At 46.9% G+C, this 16,052-nt stretch overlaps 1 long non-coding RNA gene across 1 annotated transcript; it reads right to left on the reverse strand.

Moving 5' to 3' along the window:
* Positions 1 to 6,685: 6,685 nt before the first annotated feature.
* LOC126501007 (uncharacterized) lies at positions 6,686 to 14,252 on the reverse strand. Its single transcript, XR_007591481.1, has 3 exons — positions 14,181 to 14,252; positions 12,197 to 12,373; positions 6,686 to 6,982 (listed from the first exon to the last, which is right to left on the reverse strand). It is a non-coding gene; the product is annotated as an uncharacterized lncRNA (long non-coding RNA).
* Between the last annotated feature and the right edge of the window lie 1,800 nt (positions 14,253 to 16,052).

Consider the following 16,052-nt stretch of genomic DNA (forward strand, 5'->3'; position numbering starts at 1 on the left):
AAAAAATAAAAGCTGTTAATATGAAAAGGTGGAGAAGAAAAAACCAAAACCCTAGATGAAGTGGGGACGGAGCAATGGCGCCGGAGTTAAGAGTGCTTGGTGCACTAACCCGAGGGGTAGAGTTCAGATCCCAGCACACACAGTGTGCTAGACACACACTCATTCCCTCTCCCTCCATCTCCACCTCTCTCTACACACACACACACACACACACACACACACACTACAGATCTTTCAACGTGTTTTAAAAGTTGATGTTCTTTGCCCCCTGGGTCCTGGTCTCCCTCGTTCCCAATCATACAAAAGGATCTTTAACCCCACGGTGTAGAAAGTTGAGGGAGGAGGTGATAGAGGACATTTGTAGCTCTCATATTGCTTGTTTCCTGCCTGAGACCTGCAGGGACATTGGGCACCAGGTTCTAGTTCATCAAGGTTCCCAGGTCTGTTGAGGATTTGTATGGCCGTGAGCCTGGGTTCCGGATGCCTGGAGGCTCTGCTGCTCTGGGTTTCAGGGTAAGCAGGGAATTTGTAATGAAGATATGTACAGCAATGCTATTTATAACCAAGAAAACTGGAAACAGCCCAAATTGCCCCCCACAGGGGACAGGCCTGGCAGAGAGAGCCCCGCAATAGGAGGCAACTGTTGGCCACGTGATAAGCAAGGAGGGCGAGGGCTCGTGAATGCGAGAGCCTGCCTTGTGGAGGAAGACAAACGCAACGCCATTTGTACACAGCCACCGTAATCAGGGAGAGCTGCTGGCAGAGACACACGCTCAGTGTTGGGTGATGGCGGCACACAACAGAGCCGCCTTTCTTGAGAGCTTCTCATCCCAGTCTGCAGCTAAGCAATGAGGCGTCCCTGAGTAGCTGAGGAAATTGTCTGAAGGCCAGCAGCAGTGAGGAAGGCGGTGGGAGGCTGTGGGCATTCAGTCCCTGCCTCCCCTTCCAGGATAGGCCAGAATGAGGCGCTGGGCAAACCGCGTGTAGGAACAAGTCTAGTCTGCATAGGGATATCCCTGGGGTCCTGAGGCCTTTTCCCAGACAGAACTCCTGGGGGCTCCACCATCTCCTTCCCCAAGACTTGGTGTCCTCTGGAGTGGGAAGTAGGAGGCACTGCGTTTTTTTGTTTTCTGTAGAACTGGGAACTGTGCCAGGACCTCTTGTGTCCCCTTATCCTACCACTGAGTCCCAGTCCCAGACTTCTCCCCCAGCCTTTTAAAAATTTCTTTGAGATAGGATTTCACTAAGGTTTTCAAGCTCACTAGAACTGAATGAATTTCCGATCTTCCTGCCTTGGGCTCCCAGGTGAGGGTGCGGGTAGCAGTGCCAGGCTTGGACAGGGATGTTTTAAACTCTCTTTCTCCTTTAAGAGCCTCAGGTCCCTCCCTGTGTTCTCCAGGGAGTCTTCTGGCTGACTGAGGCAAGCACTTTTGGAAAGGCCTCTGGCTCTCCTGCCCTGGCCCTATAACTCAGTCCTGGCAGGGTCAGGGGGATAGAGAAGGAGACAATGGATAGGCCCTGTGGATCCCAGGGTAGAGTGCTCCTCCCTGACCCCCAGCCTAAGAATACAGTGGTCTCTGTCAGGCTGCATCCTGCATGTGGCCTTCCCTGCATCTCGGGAGTTTGGTACAAGGGTCAGAGCTTGAACACCCCAGTCCTGCCCCACTTCCACTGGACCCCAGCCCAGTGGGCACCAGGACTCGAGGACCCAAGGGAGCCAAAGACAAAGGCCATGCAGTATGCTGGAATGCAGCTGCACATGGCATCTGGGATCTGTCTGCACCGAGCTGGACTGAGGTCTTAGTCTGTGCTTTCCGTGATCCTCTCCGAGTGCCCGTTTCTGGCCACACACGTGGACTGCAAGACTTCTGCTGGAGCCTCCAGTCAATGGGCCCAGATCTCACAGCAGCCAGTGTGGGACAGAACCAACCCAGACAGACCCTGAGACAGCCACAGTGAGGTAAGCCATCAGGTCAAGGTGCTCCCCATGTCCCCAGAAATTCTTATGGCCTGGGGTATAGCGGTAGCAGCTGCACCCCCATTTAATTCCTACCACAGCGGCCCCTGTTTTTCTGCCTGGATCATCAGTATATTGTTGGTTATGTTCTGTTGTGTGAAAAGAACAAAACCGTCAGCGGAAAGAATCTTGGGGAGGAAAGGGTTTATCTGGCTTATACTTCTACATCTCTGTACATCATTGAGGGAACTCAGGGCAGCAACTGAAGCAGAGACCCCGGGGAAGCACTGCTTGCTCTCTTAAAGAACCCAGGACCACATGGCCAGGAACGCCACTGCCCACAGTGAGCTGGACCCTTACATATCAACCACCAATCAAGACAATGCCGTACAGACTTACCCATAGAACATTCTGACGGAGGCAATTCTTCAGTTGAGTTCCCTCTTCCCAGGTGGCCCAGGTTTGTGCCAGCATAATCAGCCTCTGCAGCGATTGGGTGGATCCCAGTGCCCCCAGGGATCTGCTCAGTGCCCCTTACTTTCTTCCTTCTTAGCCATGCCTCTGTACCCCAAGGTGAATTGCTGGGGCCTATCCAACACCCTACCATAGTTTAGAAACTATGTTTATAATGACCTAGCCTTTGGGATCACTAACTATATTCATAATGGTTATGAATGTCATTTATTGGCAGGGGACAAGAAGTGGTCCTTTTGGGAGGTATTTTGGAGTCAGGATGTGGTAGTCCAGAGATGGAAGGAGTAAAGGGAAACAGGCGGGATGGAGGAGAAAAAAGAGTAAAATAATCTTGGGATAGATACTAAATTCGGGGGGGGGCAGGGGAACAGTGACTGAAGAGGCTAAGGGACTCTCAGAAACCCATTCCTCCAGGGTCAGGTGGAAATAAGGCTTTCCAGAGTATCACAGGATCACAGAGACAGGAGCAGGATGTCCCAGGAGGAGAGCATGGGCCATGTGGGTCTCAGATGATGGAGCACCGAGGAGGAGGCCTGAGGAAGATGTGAGAAAAACACAAAGAGAAACAAACAGAGCCTAAGAAAACCAGAGGGAAGGGCATGTCGGGAAAGTCTGTCAAGAAGTTGCAAGGCAGTCACGCCAGCAGGGCAGTGGGCCCCAGCCAGGTGGGGCTCTGGTCAAGGAGGGAGCAGTGCCAGCGAGTAAGGCGTCACCATCTCTATCAGGAGTGGCTTATAATTTTTGTATATTACAGACTGGCTTACTTCAGTGTGGCCTCACTCCTCATAAACAGCCATAAACCTGGGCAAATCCAGGAAGCAATTGTTTTCAGGCAGGGGACACCAGCACTGAAAAGATGTGACCCTGACAGGCTCACCCCCACTGCCGCTCCATTCTCAAGGACAGTTTGAGTTGTCATCGTGAGAATCACGGTGAAATCTCACATCGCTGAGCCTCTGCTCGACTGTGCTGTAAACCACCCTTTGTTTAGTGTAGGCATGCTGCAGACATTCCCCACAACTCCGCTCCCCGTTTCTTACATGCTTTGGAGCACACAGGAAAACATGCAGTCTATGTATATGTATGGTCTTGGGCATCTGCTGGGGTCTTGCAGTATTTCCCCTGGGGATGGGGTGGGGTCTTCTGGAGACCACGGAGTTGTAGTGGTGACTGGATTTCCCACCCCAGTCCAAATCTCAGGGGGAACGCTTTAAATATTTCATCATTAAAGTCGGTTTTTTTTTTTTTTATAGCTACTCTTTAACAGAACAAGAAAAGTTCCCTTCTATTCCTGGGACATGATCTGAATAATTCTAATCCTTTAAAATGTGTTGAAACTTATGGCTCAGCCATATGATCAATTCTCGTAATGCTCCATATGCACTGGAAAGTAATGTGTATTCTGTCATTACTGGGCATGATGTTCTGAACGTGCCAAGCACACCAAGTTGCTAACCACGGTACTCAGACTCTTTGCTGAGTGTTGTTGTTTGCCTGTTCCCCCATTTAGCCTGGGAGGTGAGTTAAAATTGCCTGCTGAGGCTGCCAAAGTTTCTGTTCTTCATTTGAAGGTTGTCAGCTTTCTGCTATGAAGTTACTGAGTTCATGTGAAATTTTAGATTGCATTTCTGGTGAGCACACCCTTCCATCACTATGGGATGTATCTTTAGCTATCCTTATTTTCTTAGTGCCTGTTTTATTGAAGGACAGTTCTGTTAGGGTCCACGGTGTCAGGAAAGGCGTAGTTGGCTCAAATGCTGTGCGTTCCATGAAGGAACCTGCTCTGAATAGACTCCCAGGAAGCAACTGCTGAGCCCATGGCATCCTGTCCCCTCCAATGTGTCGCATGGCTAAGGCTTTTGGCCACGCTATAGCTTCTAAATGTTCCCCTCAAAACGCACTGAAATCCTAACCTAGTGCCCTGGAATGTGACACTGAGGAGGTGAATAAGGTAAAGATGAGGTCAGTATGGTGGGCACTAATTCAGCAGGCATATTTGGAAGAAAGAGAAATTTGGACAGAGGCATGCAGAGGGAGACCCTCTGGGGAAGACATGGGAAGGCACTTCTCCTGTGCCAAGGAGAGGCCCCAGAGAAACCAGCCCTTCCCACATGTCTGAGACTTCCAGACACCAAGACCAAGAGAAAGCCCTCCTCTGTTTTTTAATATGCTTGGTCTTTACGAAAGACCTGGCACACAAATACGATCAGACTATGGATAAGGAATGTGATTTACAGGGATGGTCTCTGTACCAAGAGGCCACGTATCTAACCCCTTAGCAGCTTGTGGGATATATTTTCCTTCCTTTTACCTTCAACATCTTTATTAAGATGCATCTTTATTAAGACTCTATGTAGTTTTTTGTTTTTCCTTTAAACTACCATGGTCTTTTACATGGATAATTTAGTCTGCTTATATTTAATATAATCCCTGATATGCTTTATTTTCTACCCACTATGTATTTTTTTCTATTTATATCAGCTATATTTTATATTATTTTTCCTCTTTATTGCTTATATTCAATTAAATAATTTTTGTTTTTTATTCTCCTCCACATTAGCCTTTGGTTACATGTTTCTTCCTAGTGTTTATTGTTTATAATTCCCATGCTTGTACTGCCGGTGTAGCGGCTGCTCCAGAAACAAAGGCCTGAGAAAGCTCCATGTACACTTTTCTAACTTTTCCCCAAAAAACTTATCTTCATTTTTGAAAAATATTCCCACTACAGAATTCTAAGAACTTCTAGGTTGGCAGTTATTTTCCCAACATTCTGAAAATGTTATTGCCCTCTGAGGCGTCTTGAAAAGCCTGCTCAGGCTCTTTTAAAGGCTGTGTGTCCTGCATGGCTTCATCGGCTCCCTCCGGTTGTGGACTGTGGTATTCTGTTGCCTCTAAAATGATCATAATCTAACATTGCTTCTTGGCTATCATTTTTCTTGTACCTTTCTGAGATGACTGTGTCTCTTTTAGAGATTTCCAGTAGGTCCTACACATGTCTTATCTAAAACTTTGTACCCAGTCTTGATGTCATCTACGCTCCTATTCTCTGCTTCTCCAAGTCCTGCTGGTTCATTTCCATTAATCCTCTCTCCTGTTTCACCGGCACCTAAATCCATCTATTCTAAGTATCAACTGTATTTTCACACACACTACATGTGTGTGTGCATGTACATACACACACTATATTATGTATATATGTATGTATTATGTGCTATGCATATGTATACACACATGTACATATATTACTGACAGAGGTTGCTCTAAGGGGCAGCTATAGAGTGAGAAAACCGTGGCCCTTGTGAGTTTCATTGTGCAATGTCATTGGTCAGGCCTGCTCCTAAGGTGTTGCTCTCCACCGAACCAACGAAGATCCTGAACTCCATTTTTCTCTCATCAGAACCAGGGGATCACTGAAAACTCCACTCTGCTTTTCACCAACTTTCTTATTAGTTTTAGCCTCTCACCATGTGGATTTTATACACAGGCAAACCCCTTGGGTCCTGGCTGGCTTGTCAGCCTTAGAGTTAAACTTCTCTCCTGCCTCATGAAATCCCTGGAAGTTCCTCCAGCTTCTTAACCTAGCAGTACTGGCCCCATACTTGAATTCCTAGAATGTTTTTTTTTCTTTTTTGGCTTTATTATGATTCTCTTTTTTGATAGTATAATAACACTATTCCCTCCTTCTTATTCTTCCTCCAAGCCCTCCCATGTCCTCCCTCCCTTGTGCTCTCTCCATTCATGGCTTCTGTGTGTGTGTGTGTGTTCCTAAATATGCAAATTAAAAACTGCTTACCCCATATAATGTCGCTTGTATGTGATAGCCAGTTGGTGTGGCCTTCCCGGAGGAAGACTATTTCTCTGCTCTCCGCATTCCTTAGTCGTCTGTAGCCTTTGTGTAGGATCACGTCCTCCTGAACTTTATTATGGTTCACATTCATTTCTGTCTCATAAATAAAAACTCCCAGGGGCTAAACAGAGTGCTTACCTCACACTGCCCAGTTTCTCTTCTTTGGAAATGTGGCTCTAAGTTCTGGTTGTCTGCAGCTGCCCAGTTCATTCAAATAACTTTTTAGCCTGGATTTTCTGGCTATTCTCAATGTTCTCCTCTGGGAATGTTACTTTAACCAAGCCTTATTTGTGTGTGTGTGTGTGTGTGTGTGTGTGTGTGTGTGTGTGTGTGTACACTACACGTGTGAAGTGCCTGTGGAGTCCAGAAAAGTGTGTCAGATCCCCTGATGATGGAGATACGGGCAGTTGTGAGCCACCAGATGTGGGTGCTAAGAATGGAATTTGGGTCCTCTGTATAGACCAGGTTATCCCCAAACTCATAAAGATTTACCTGCCTTTGCTTCCTGAGTTCTGGGATTAAAGGTGTGTGGCAGGAAATGTACTTTAAAAAAAAGAATTATTATTTTTATGTGTCTGGGTGTTCTGCTGTATGTCTGCGCACCGTGCACATGCCTGGTAGTGGTAGAGGCCAGAAGACAGCATGGATCCCTGGAACACGGTTATGAGAGACCACGTGAGTGCTGGGAACCAAACCAGGATCCTCTGCAAGAGTAGTGAGGGAAAAAAAAAAAAGAGTAGTGAGGGTTCTTAACCACTGAGCCATCTCTCCGGGTGATGCCAAATAGTATATTTCTAGACAGAACAAAGATGATCACGTGAAAATGGCTGCCCTTATTGAACACTCATTGACCAGACTTGTGCTAAGTGCTGATGTGAAATTATGCCATTGGATCTTGACAACAGCCTCACAGGCTGAGTGCTACACCTGTTCTCACTGCACAGAGGTCAAACAGCAGACTCAGAGAAACAACTCACTTGTCTAGGCAGTCTGTCTCTCTCCTGGAATCAGTATCACACACTGTTTGTTTGCATTTTATTTCCTTTGAGACCGTGCCTCCCTGTGTAGCCTATGCTGGCTGAGAACTCTCTGTCATTCTTCTTCCTCAGACTCCTGAGTTCTGGAGTTACAGGTGTGTGCCACCATGCCCAGACACTTCTAACATTTTAATACTGGTGATAAAGTACGTATATAACATAAAACTTCAATTTTAATCCAAGTGTACAATTCAAGTGGCATTAAGTACTTCCACCAGGTATGCAACCATCACTCATGTATTTCCAAAACTATTCATTATCCCACACAGAACTCTTTAGCCAAGTATCGCTTTAATCTACCTTATTCCTGAATATTGAAATACTCAAGCAAACGAATCCTACCTTACTCTCCCTTCCTATCTGATGGGCTTCTCTGAGCATGTCTGCAAGGTTACCCATGGCAGAACTCATGCCAGACCATAACCTAAACCACCACCTCCTTCTCCCTGCATCTCTACAGGAGACTGGCTTCAAATTCCCCATGCAGCTAAAAACGACCTTAAATGTCTGATCCCATCTCCAGGGCTCAGGTCACAGGCATACACCACTATTGCCTGGTTTTATTTGGTGCTGACGATCAGACTCAAGACTTTGTGCATGCTAGGCAAGCACTGTAGCAAAGGAGCGTACCCTCAGCCTGCAAACTGTTTGTTGTGGCCATTACATAGATGTACCACAATGTGTGCATCCCTTTAGCGGCTGCTGGACCCTGGGGGTTCTCTCTTCTTTGGGTGACCGGGAATACTGCTACACTGACCACACGTATCCATGTGAGAGGTTCCAATTCTTTGGGGTCTGTACCCAGAAGGGAACTCATTGGGCAAATGACACTTCTGTTTAACGTGAGGAAGTGTCAAAGTTTCCCACAGCAGCTGCACCATTTTCCACCTCTCCCAGAGTGAATGGAGGAAGGCCTTCACTTCTCTACAGTCTCGGCCACACCTCCGATTTCCTCTTGAGAGTTTAGACATTTGAGTGTGTGTGAAGTATAGACTTTTGCCCAGTTTTCATTAGTTTTGTGTTGAGTAGGAGAGGTTCTTTCTACAATTGTGGTGGAATATTATTTTTAAATGTGTTACATTTGTTTATGCTGTGGAACATTTGTTTAATGATGCAAAGACGCATTGTACTCTTTTATGTTGCATTTGTTTAATTCTGTGAAGCTGTGTTACTGTGCCTGTCTAAATCACCTGATTGGTCTAATAAAGAGCTGAACAGCCAATAGCAAGGCAGGGGAAAGGATAGGCAGGGCTGGCATGCAGAAACTAAATGGAAGGAGAAAAAGATCAAGGTACAAGGAAAAGAGGAGGGCTCAAGGGGCCAGCCAGCCACACAGCTAGCCACAGAGTAAGGAGTAAAGAAAGGTATACAGAAATAAAGATAAAATCCCAGAGATAAAAGGTAGGTGGAATAATTTAAGAAAAGCTGGCTAGAAATAAGCCAAGCTAAATTCAGGTATTCTTAATAATAAGACTCCATGTGTGATTTATTTGGGAGTGAGGTGGCAGGTCCCCCAAAAGATGCAAAGAGTCAAACAACCAACTACATACTTTTTTTTTTTTTGGTTTCTCGAGACAGGGTTTCTCTGTAGCTTTAGAGCCTGTCCTGGAACTAGCTCTGTAGACCAGGCTGGCCTGGAACTCCCAGAGATCTGCCTGCCTCTGCCTCAGGAGTGCTGGGATTAAAGGCATGCGCCACCACCGCCCGGCTACAATTTTTTTTTTTGAGACAGAGTCTATTATGTAACTTTGGCTGTCCTGAAACTCAGTATGTGAACCAGACTGACTTCAAACTCAGAGATCACCTGCCTCTGCCTCCTGGGCGCTGGAATTAAAGGTGTGCACCACCACTATCCTTGAACCTTGTGTTCCTACATTCTTGACCTTGGACATGTCTTAGACGTAGGATCAAAGCATTTTATTCCGTTCTGCAGGTAGAAGTGTAGATTATATTTTATCTGCTTGGTAGTGCATTTTGATGTACTAAAACTCTCAATTTTAATAAAGATCATTAAATCTATGCCATATCAAAGAAGCCACAGCCAAATCCAAACTCATGCTTTCTTCAGAGTTCTGCGGGGTCAGCTCTTGTATTTAGGGCTTGGTATATTTGGGGTTAATTTCTCTTTGGGGTGTGAGGTAGAGGTTCAACTTTATCCTATGAAATAGGTAAATCTGAAGAGGCAGCATTAGTGAGTAGCTTGACTGATCCAGCTTTGTGGGGATGGGGAGTGACTGCCAGTGGATATGGATTCTTCCTGGGGTAAAGAACATAGTCTAAATTTAGTGGCAAGGGCTGCAGAATGCTGTGAATATCCTAAAACACTGGATTGCACACTTTAAACACTGAATTTTATGCTATGTGAATTATACCTCAATAAAGCTGTTATTAAAGGAACAAACAAAAAGAACAGCTGGTGGCCTGGATGAGGGAGGACAGACTGACGCTCCTGCCTCTTGCTTCTAGGAGAGAAAGCATGTTGTACAGAGCCCTTCTGTAGCTGTGGCCAGACCCCCAAAACGCAAGGAATGTGTTCTAGACTCAACAGGCACCCCGGGCTCTTCCTCTTCTACACTGTGGAACCATAGCTCTCTCCCATATGGTCTCACTCCTGCCTCAGGCTTCAATGCTGCTCCTAGCTCTGTAATCCTGGCGAATTAATTCACATGAGGAAAATCATAGCAAAACCACAAGCAGTTGTCTCTCCTCTTGGGAGCAGTTGGTCTGAGGAAAGGGCGGGAACACTGGCAGCCCAGGGAATCCTGGCAACAGGTCAAGGTGAGACACAGTCCATGCCCAGAACTGGTTTCGGCCCATCTACCGCCTCGTGCTTTTCCATTTGACTTTGTGAGTAGGTTTAATGTGGAGGTGCCAGGCACACCTCGCTTACAATAACCACATGGAGAGGTGGTCTTCCCTTACATCTCCCACCTCCCAAAGGAGACAGTCTCATTCCTCGGGGACAGAAGAGCTGGTAAGGAGTAGAGTGACTCCAGTTTGGGCTTCCATAGTCAGCTGGTATTCATTTGCTGACTAGCCCACCGTAGGTTACTACTGGGATTTTAACAGGTAGACTGGCTGGTTCAGTTGACTGGCTGGTTGAAGCTTTCCTGTAGATGGTAGGAGTTGGAAGTGTGTTGGGATCCAAAATTATCTCTTTGTAGAGCATAGCCTTGCTTTCTGACACCTGAATCCACAGGAACTACCAGAGTTTGGTCCTTGGAGGATGGAGGGTGAGCAAGGGGTTCAGTGTCCTAACGGCATCCTGATAGCCTTCCTAGACAGACGACCATGGGTCTCCAAGGGTTGAATAAACCTGGCGATGGCACTGCTGAATAGATCCTGTATGACACAGCCTGGGAAGTTCAGAGCCCTTCCAAGGCCCCAAGCTCCCTGGATTCTTGCCCCCCACCACAGAAGTGAGGGCACTACCCAAGGTCTGAGAGGCCATGAAGAGCCTCTAAAATGTGGCTGGCTTCTCTGGCTGGCAATGCCACTCCTGGTGAGCCCCGAGACCCCAAGTGGCCTGGTTGGCCCTTTGGCCTTCACACAGCCATCTGCAGCCCTTCACTGGGTCTAGCTAAAGTCTTGATTTCATGATATGCCTGTGAGCACCTAACCCTTCCTGGGTCCCTCACACAGCTCCCCACCCATTCTTCCTGTCCCCTTGTCTAGATCTTCAGTTAGAGAGGCCATGCATCCTCCTTCCACACCTCGACAGGTTACCTCAAGGGTTAGACACTGCGGAAGGAAGTGGAGGGACAAGGGCACTTTCCCTCAAAGTCCTCATCCCTGCTGTCTAGAGCTGCCTGATGCTCCTTCCTCTGCTAAGGTCCATGCGCTCTTAGGGGGGTCATCACGGTGTCGCCCTGCCCACACCCCACCCTGATCAGTTCCTTGTGTGCTGTGTGTCTTTGTAAACCCTCTGAGGCACAGCCTCCACCCTTCCCAGTCAAAGGCAGCTCTGCTGGACCAGGACTAGTGCTTTCCCAAGCCACGTCTCCCTCTCTGGACTTCAGTGGGATCAGTCAGTCTGTCTGGCATTAGGGGTGGAAGAGCTGACAATAACCAGGCTATACCCCATAAAAGCAACAGCCAAATGCCTGCCTTCTTGCGCCTCCTCCAGGGGCCCAGAGCTAGCAGGCGGAGAGTCTGATTCCCGGGAAAAGCTGTTCAGCCAAACTTAGCACAGAATAGCAATTCAGGAGCTGAACTCTACCTAGCAACAAGATTAGCAGCTGATTTTGCAAGCTGGTATTTTTATCCTAGGATGGGAACGGCTGAGAGTGGCCACCTCCTGCTCCTCTGAGCGCTGCTCCCTCCTGTTCCACCCAGGGACCTTGCTCCCTACAAATCCCTCCTGGCCCCATGCCCAGCTCTCTCTTCCCTTCTTGCTGTGGCAGTTTCTGACCCACGGAGGCTTGGGTGGGGCCTCAGAGCTTCCAGAGGGAAGTATCTACCCTGGGTCCAAGGCTCAGAGGCCCAAGTTGGCCTTTCCTCCTCTCCCACTGTCTGGCCTTCCTTTTTCCTGTCCTCCTCTCCCCCATCCCCAGCGGTGTACATTCCATGCTGTCCCCAAAGCCCCTGGCACTCTGCTGTCTACCAGACAGGCTTCTCTGTGGGAATGGGGTTCCTTCTTCCCATGGGGCACACAGTGAGCGCCCAGTGTCTGATCCGTGACCTCTGCTTGTACACCCCGCCTGCTCTCTCAACAGCCTTCACAATGACAGGATCCTTTGGCAGCCTGAAGTCCAGGAGCTTTCTGTATGAACAGCCACCCACCACTACCCTCTTTGGAGAGGAAAAAAAAATACCATGATGTGATGGTGAAATATGGCAGAATAGGACTTCCCGTGTGAGAACAAGATAGTGGAGACTCACTTCCCCAGGTCCTCTCTCCCTTGATGTCATCCAACACACACAAAGAACCCCGAGGGCTGCAGAGAGGGCAGCAAACTGTCTTGAGAGCTCCACTGTGGCTTGAGAGCGCAGATCCTGGTGGCTGTCTTAGTTCCCATAGGCTCAGGCCAGACACAGAGGACCCTGTGTACAAAATTTCTGCAGGGATAGACAGAGAAGAAGCAAGCCACACTGAAACCTGCATCTTGTCACAGGACTGGAAAAGAGAACCCACCAGAGCTAGAGACAATACAACCATTTCTCCACCAAGTGCCACAAGAGCTCAGGCCTAGTGGGAGGACCATCTCTGCTAGCAAGCATCCCACCCCAACAGCAATACAAGGTCTCTGAGACTTTTATGACAAGGACCTCCCACAAGTAGTCCGCATGCTCGCTTAGGTTATACCTAAAAAGGACAGCTACCTGCTAAAATAAGAGACAGCAATGAGAGAGTCCCCCAACAAAATCCTCACCGCTCATGATATAATCTAAGATCACTCACAATACCAGCAACCAGGAAAGCCACAACTTAAGAGAAGCAATCAACTGATGTCCATGCTTGGAGAATCCGACACTAGAACTGTCTTACAGAGTTGAAATCGGCTATCATTAAAATGTTCTGGCAAATAATTATGGATTATTTTGAATTAAGTGTAGAAACAGAAAATCTCAGCAAACCATTTGATACATGCATTGATTGATTTGTTTATTTGTTGTTGTTTGGAGACATGGTCTTTCTATGTAGCCTCGTCTGTCCTGGAACTCACTATGTAGACCAAGATGGTCTCAAGCTCACAGAGATCCTCCTGCCTCTGCCTCCCAAATGTTGGGATTAAAGGTGTTAAAATACCACACTAAGCTTTTGTAAGTTTTTGAAAGATTTGTCATTTTAATAATTTGATATGTATATCTGTGTGTGTGTGGTATTTGCATGCATGTGATGGTGTGATCTAGGAAGCTAGATCCCCTGGAGCTGAAGTTACCGGCAGTTGTTAGCCAGCCATGCTGAGAGCAGAACTTGGGTCCTCGGGAAGAACAGAACCTGCTCTGAACTGCTGAGCCAGCTCTGCAGTCCCCCTGCTTATGCTTTATGAAAAGAACCAAGGGGAAATTATAAAACTGAAAAATATGGTCCTTGGGTGCCAAGCCTTGCTGCGTGGACTCACGAGTACACTGTGATGACAACAGGGTCGAGAGCCCTCAGACAGGTGAGTGGGGTTTACTCATCAACAGCAGAGCGCACAGGCCAGGAAAAGAGAGGCACAGACCTCAGGAGTGTATGGGGGAAAGCAGACAATCTACTTCTTATCATGGTGTTCATTAAGGGGAAAGAATATAGAAAAAATCCAAACTGGGCACGGTGGTGCACGCCTTTAATCCCAGCACTCGGGAGGCAAAGGCAGGCGGATCTCTGTGAGTGCAAGGCCCGTCGGGTCTACAGCCTGAGTTCCAGGACAGCCAAGCCTATACAGAGAAATCCTGTCTCGAAAAACAAAACAAAATGATCCAAAACGTAATGTTTGAAAACACTTCAATTTTCACAAATGACTCAAACCCACAATTTTAAGAAGTGAATCAAATGCCAAACAATACAAACCCAAATCAATTCACTGCACATCACAAAACTTCTAAAGACCCAAGGAAAGGGGAAAGTTCAGCAGCTCAAGAGAAGCCAGCATGTTAGCACAGAGCACACTGGTCTACGCAGCAGCAAATCTCCCCGGAACCCAGTGCAATCAGAAGTAAGCAGACTGTGTCTCAAGTGTTGGAAAGAAAGAGTCCATATCCAGCCAAACCACACTTGAGGAGTATGGAGAAAACACTCCCCAGATGAAGAAGAAAGAGGAGAACTGGCTGGTAGCAGCTTAACCTGGGGATAACCGTCCCCAGACAAGCAGGGGGTATCAGGAAAGAAAGGCAGTGGGAGAACACTAGGATTGAGGGATGGCTTCGCAGTCAAGAGTACCTGCTGCTGTCTCCAAGGATCCAAGTGGGATTCCCAGCTCCCAAGTGTCCAGAACTCCAGTTCCAGGGGATCTGATGGCATCATCCAGCTCCGTTAGTGCTGCATACTTGTGCTCTCACACATACATAAATAAGACGTATTTTTTAATGTAAAGAAGGTAAGAAAAAACAAACTGTCCACTCGTGGGTTTCTCTAATCACTTTCAATAGCTAAAACAAAATTGCAATACCACCTGATGTGGTTCCTCGGTGTTAAAGGAATCCTTCAACAATTACATTCTTAAATCTGAGAGGTAAAAGGAGCGCTAACGGAATTAAGGTTTAGACACTTAGTAGAAATGAGGAGTCACAGCTGCATATGGTAGGCCAAAGCAACCCCTAAAACAACTATAAAAAGCAACGCACTGAAACAGTACAAAAACCGAACGGAATCACGACAGCAGTTCAACACATCTGCGGGAAAGTCAGAAAAAAAAGAAAACAGGAATAATGGCATAAGGGGCCATGTGGTGATATTTTGTTTGTGCTCTAACAAATAAATCTTGCCTGAAGATCAGAGAGCTGAGGTAGCCACTAGTTAACCATAGAGATCTGGAGGTCTGTACAGACAGACAAGAAGTAATATGGCTGGGTGGAGCGAGGAATATAAGGTGGGAGGAGACAAGAGCTTGGCCCTTTTCCACTGAGCAGTTAGCAAGGTGAAAGAGTTGGCTGTGGCTTGCTCCTTTGTCTGAGTTTTCAGCATTTACCCTAATATCTGGCTCCAGGTTTTTATTGTTAAGACCAATTAGAATTCGTGCAACAATTGGCACCTAACTTTAAGGCACAAACTCATGAAAAAGTTGCTAGCCTGTAGTTTTGTAGCCACTGGCACATGCCGAAGCTGCACATGGTGGCTCCCACCGGAGTCACCCCACCCGCTAGGTTTTCTTTTCTTTTTTTCTCCTCAGCCTCTGAGCAAGTTTGGGATTTTCCTGTTGCAGCAGCTCTACACAGTCTCCAGCTACCATAGAGCTTACCCACCCTAGTCTGACTTGGCTCTGGCTTCCGGTAGCTCTGGCCACACGTACTTCTTCTGCACAATCCCATGTGCATTTTTCAGACAGCCAGCTCCCTCTCCCGCGTGGGTTGTTGGCTCCACCTAGACCCCCCCCCCTCGGGTTCCACTCTCAGCACATGGCTACAGGCTAGCAGCTGCAGCTGACCTCAGCCAGGCTGTTCACCTCCTGTGTTCTCCGCTCAGACGTGCTACACCTCACATTTCACTATCATCATCAGCAGATTTGGTGAGATAACCAGGAAGTCTTAAAAGGCAGGAATTAGTTAAATGAGAGAGGGTTTTCCACATTAAAAAACATGAAACACTTATAATGGAGAGAGTTAGGTCTCCATGTGATTACACAATGCATGGTTTAAAACTGAACAATTAAATGAAGGGGTAATCAATTTAACTGGGATTGACATACTATTAATTATCATTTTGATAATCTTTATTGTTGGCTTGATAATTCTTGGTTTATCCTTTTAAAAGATGGTTAATATCAATGCCAAGATACAGGCCTTAGAAAACCTAATTAAAACAGATCATAGATATATTCAGACCCAGTCAGAGGGATTTAAAGGGGAACCAATCTCAGCATTGCACTTTGCACTTTAAGGTTAGAGGAAACAGCGTAAGGTTTTTCAAACAGCTAACTTTAATTTATCCAGTAGCCTTACAGGAACAACTGCCAAATGACAGATATCCCCAAGGTTGTGCAAGAGCTGAATGAACCCCTGTGGAAATGTTATATTTAAGGAGATTCAAGGAAGTGATAGTCTCATATGGTATGCATTCACTCTTTGTAAAGCAGATGTTAAATTCATAGTCAAT

Source organism: Alexandromys fortis, unplaced genomic scaffold (assembly GCF_014885135.2).
Source record: "Alexandromys fortis isolate MF-2015 unplaced genomic scaffold, M_Fortis_MF-2015_v1.1 scaffold_7, whole genome shotgun sequence".
NCBI classification, from domain to species: Eukaryota; Metazoa; Chordata; class Mammalia; order Rodentia; family Cricetidae; genus Alexandromys; species Alexandromys fortis.